This window comes from Saccostrea echinata, unplaced genomic scaffold, assembly GCF_033153115.1.
Source record: "Saccostrea echinata isolate AGI-Se365-2 ecotype Australia unplaced genomic scaffold, CSIRO_AGI_Sech_v1 ptg000052l, whole genome shotgun sequence".
Lineage (NCBI taxonomy): Eukaryota > Metazoa > Mollusca > Bivalvia > Ostreida > Ostreidae > Saccostrea > Saccostrea echinata.
This window is the reverse complement of record NW_026889801.1, coordinates 2,789,293-2,794,516: the sequence shown is the minus strand read 5'-3', so window position 1 is coordinate 2,794,516 and position 5,224 is coordinate 2,789,293.

Sequence of the window (5,224 nt, the reverse complement as noted above, 5' to 3'; positions counted from 1 at the left end):
ATGGAGAAAATATAGTGCTTATTTTTGATTTTATTATGGTCAAACATCCTCAATTACATTTCTGCCATTTATAGATGTTTTCCCTCTTCCGCGTTATACTGCATGCTTTATCAAATAGATTTAAATGAATTTTCTCATGTGTATATTTATCTTGCTTTAGCACACTTTCTGTCAGATTAAGTAAAATATTCATATTCAATGCCTCGTAATGGTAAAAGGGTTAGGATTCAATCTAGAAGAATGCAGACTAAAAATAATAATTGAGTGAAAAAGTTGCTTCTACAATGCCGATTTCAGAAAGAAAAAAAATACGACAAGCTTTGTAATTGAAAAAAAAGTATCAATCACCATTATCAGCTTAGCCTCAATATTTTGAGTAGGACTCATTTTTCTTACAAAATACAAATCTTTATTTTGACAGTTTGTTATTACACAACAAAGTGTCCAATTCAAATGTTCTGCTATTTCTTAATGAGAGAGAGAGGGAAAGCTTACTGAGAACATTTTACTTAATTTAATTACAAAATGTTTCTTTCATGATAAATCCAAATTGGTTTATGAAAACAGAATACACAAAACAATTACAAATCTATAATTGTTGATTACATTCCGATATAATCACCTTTTAGATTATGTACTGATATGGTCTTTATGTCATTGATTTACTGACATTATGATTGGCAGCATTTCAAAACTATTATATTACAATATAAGGCGGTCGACTGAGGATTTCATTGCGTATTTACTCTTTTAAAGCAGCTATTTTACATAATTTGTAAAAATTAACAAATTTAGGAAATCTCAGGTGAAAAAAATCTAATTATATTTTTAAATAACTGTTTTTTTTCAACGATTTTTCAAATGATGGTAGGTAGACGTGTTATAGTGTGTTTTTGACGTCATGAATAACCGAAGTTCTTTAAGAGGGTCATTAATTATGTCATGAAATAGAAAGTATAAAATAGATGCGCTTGAAATTCTAAACATAGGGAATTGAGAATCCCACAATTCTTATTATTTTTTTAATACATAAATCTGTGGTATCTGTTACATTTTGTAATACCCCCTAAAAACAGGAAAGTAACATGAATTTTGATATTTTATGATGCCCCCTCTGGATACCAGACAGTAGAATTTTGTGTTTCTTGCATAAAATGTACAATAAAGTATTACTCATCAAATAATATAATTTGAGCAAAAAGTCCAAAAAAAAAAAAAAATAGTATTTTTTCTATATAATCCTATAGTAAAAGTGCTTGTATTTTGAGATGGTCCCTAAAAATAACCTGACAGTACATTTTCACTAAACTTGGCATGTATACTGAAGTCAATGTAAGGTACATATGGTATAAAATTAGAGAGTTTCTCTATAGTAGTTTTCACACAATAAAACCCCAGTTGGCTCCCTTAAGCTTTGCGTTCATGAGAGCATTTTTTTTTTTAAAAAATGGTTAATGATCCATATAACACAATAAAGCACACCAAAATATATGGACTGTTATTTAGTAAATTTATATGTTAATAATATCTATACTTAAAAATGAAGTTTCGCAAAAAAAAAAAAAAAAAAATAAAAATAAAAAAAAAAAATTAAAAAAAAAAAACTTCGAAACGCCTGCTCCAGAACTCATGCTTACTCCTCTAATTATATTCTAGGTATAAGTGATGTCCGTAAACTATATTCAGATTTTATTCGTATAGTGATATTAAAAGTCTACTTCGCTTTCGTTACACAGTCGTGAAATAGCAAAACAAAAGTTCGGTAGCGGACATTGTTAGTGGATCTAAGATACTGGCAATTTTAATGAAACTGAAAACAATCATTTAATATTTGATAAAATGTCATTGGAAAATATTCAATCAAAACTTGATTTAAGTGAAATAGATCAAATAAATTGTAATCACTGATTTAAAATGTTAAACTAGACATACCATGCTTAATACGGCAAGAGATTTTTTTTTTGTCTACATTTGCAAAAAATGCACTTTGCGTTGGAAATAATGTAAGCGCGACATTATTAAATATAAAATACGTTATATTAAGGTTATTTTTTCTATTGTTGATAGTTTCCGTAAGACACAATTTCATTTTATATCTTAAGAAATTGTTATTTATTAAAGGAAAAATTTTCAAAAGTGTGCCTGGGGAAAAAGGCATGTTGTAGAAAGCCATTGTAACGGAGTTTGGGATTACTGGACGCAATGTACACGGATGTGATATGTCGAAGTAATTTGGAAGTCCGCACTATTTAAGCTTTATACCCTTGATATATCTAACCCTTGGATATCTCGAAGTTTTTTTCTCGACTCCTAATCGAAATCGAGATAACAAGTTTTGACCGTATTTAAGCTTTGCGTCCCTGAAAGCATGGCTATTTGCAAAATTGGTGAACGCTCCTTTGCACAAATAACTCAATAAAACACTCCAAAAGTACAAAGTTTGTTATTTTGTAAATTTGTATGTCAAGAATATATTGCTAGACATCATGCACAGATTGAGGCAAATTACGAATGATTTTGTGTTTTGACGTACTTTTACACAAAATTGAACAAGATTATAATCATTCCATCTATAAATATAAAAGAAATAAATATGCACATTCCAAGTATTTGCAAACCCGTAGAATTTGGAACGGACATTTTATTTGAACATACTTAACTTGAAATATATTTGTTTAAGTACAGACCCTGAAACGTGCTACTACCCCACACGCACGCTGCACGAACGGTACACGCTCGCTACACGGTTTGCACGAAACGCTGCACGGTTTACACAAAACGCTACACGGTTTGCACGAAACGCTACACGGTTTACACGAAACGCTTTGCACGAAAGGCTGCACGGTTTACACGAAAGCCTGCACGAAACGCTTTATACACGTTTCTCACACGCTTTGTACACGATTCTCGCACGCTTTGGCCTCGATCTGGATTTTTCTATTCGGAATCTTTCGGACTTTATTTCAATTATTACGGATTAATCAAAGATTATTTAAGAATTGGAATCATTCAGATTAAGTTAAGATTAAAACTCGCTACACCAGTACTATATTAACAGATAAAATACTCAACGTTCAATTGTAATTAATACATAGTTGTCAGTGAGTATGTGACCCGCCCGGTGAAATACTTATTATCGTCTGTGTACAAAACTTTTTTCACTAGACTCTAAATTACGCACTGAAAAAAATATCATATTTATAATTCATAATCTTTCACAGCATTTAATGTTTTTCCAATTATAGTTTGATAATAAATAGTCGTTTTATTACTAACAAATAAACTCAGTTATTGATTTGAAAAAAAAAAATGATTCAATTGCGTATGATTTCTGTAAACGGGTTGATTTTCTTTTCCCTTTTTTAATTATTGATTGAATTATACATTTAGTAAAAAAAAAAAAATAATTTCATTTGATAAAATTAGGTTCTGTTTATAATTTGCAAAGGTAATATGTAAACTGCATCTAACAGGAACATTGTGCAGGAAAAGGGGGGGGGGGTTAGATTATCGAGATCTTACTGTTGTATCTTCAAATCTGTACATGACTAAATTTTACGGGCACTTGTTTCAGTAAGTATACCATCGGTGGAAAAAATATTATAGAAACAAGTGCCCGTTCTAAGAAAAAAAAGGATATCCATATCTGTAGCGGGACCCGATACATGTAATTCATTAATTGCACTTTATTCAAAATGGTAAATGGTAAATATATCGTTTCATTACAGAGTTAAACTTTATTTAATCATTTAAATTTTATATGGTAGAGAAGCCGGGGGATAAGTATTGTAATCATTTAGTTCTCTTTTGAGGCATTGGTTTATCAAATAAAAGCAATATTATACCCAACACCTTTTAAAATCCTTCATTTCAAACCGCGTCTAGACAAAAAAAAAATCAATAATTTATGTAATCAATAATCACAACTTATACATTCAATATATATGTATACATGTCTAATGTCCTAAAAACTAAAAAAAAAAAAAAACAAATATGCTCTAGAACTGCGTGATTAATAAAACAACTAATATACATGTATGATTGTTCAGGATTTATTTTATTTACGAATGCAATTGCAAATTAATTCACTGTTTATAGACAATCGGATAAATTTAAGAAATAAAATCCACGGGTATTTATTTATACCCATTAAATACCAATAAAACCGTTTAATTTCACAAATTAAAAATCAATCGTTATTATCGGTTGTCATCTTATCTATGATTGACAAGAGATACTTGCAGAACAAGTTTTCAGTCCAGGCACGCGGAAGCCGTGATCGCTGTTGTAAATGACCTTGATCACAGTCGTAAGAAAAGTGCTGAAAGTGTAAAGAAGATTACAATATTTTTTAAGGGGTGCATCGGGCGCACGCTGCAAAAAGCAATAGATTATTTTAAGAAAGAGAATCATCAATAAAAGACTTGTTTACAACAAAAACTCAGTATTTTCATTTGATCACCCCCCCCCCCTCCCGGAAATATTTAACCCTGTATTCGTCGATGCATGTGAATTATAATTCATTTATATGACTATTATTAATCAACCAATTTTTTGCATAAAAAAAACTATAAATGACTCAGCGTTGCAAAATAATTTCCATCAAAATCTTGTAATATAAGAAAATTATGTTCATTTATACAGAAAATCAATTAACTGTGCTCCCCGGCCTAGAATTCCAATACTTTACATTTATAGCAACACACTAAATTTTGCATTTTATTTTTCACGCCTGCCATATTTATCTATTATTTTGTATTAATCACCGATATGTTCTTGTAATCCCACATTCCATAATTGTAGAATGGTGAAGAGATTCGAATAAATGAATGAAAAGGACAAGACCGGATTTCTAATGAATTTTCTTTTAAAAAATGTTCAGTATTGCTCAGTATTGGTGAAGAGATTCGAATAAATGAATGAAAAGGACAAGACCGGATTTCTAATGAATTTTCTTTTAAAAAATGTTCAGTATTGCTCAGTATTGGTGAAGAGATTCGAATAAATGAATGAAAAGGACAAGACCGGATTTCTAATGAATTTTCTTTTAAAAAATGTTCAGTATTGCTCCCATAAAAAATGTATTGAATCAAATACCTTAAAATTTATGTGCATATAATTAATTACTTTTAACACATTTTCTGTCCATCTTTATTGAAATAAAAAAGAAAATCAAACAAATATGTAACACATTACCGAGTAATTTTATTTTGTTGTTTCCGTA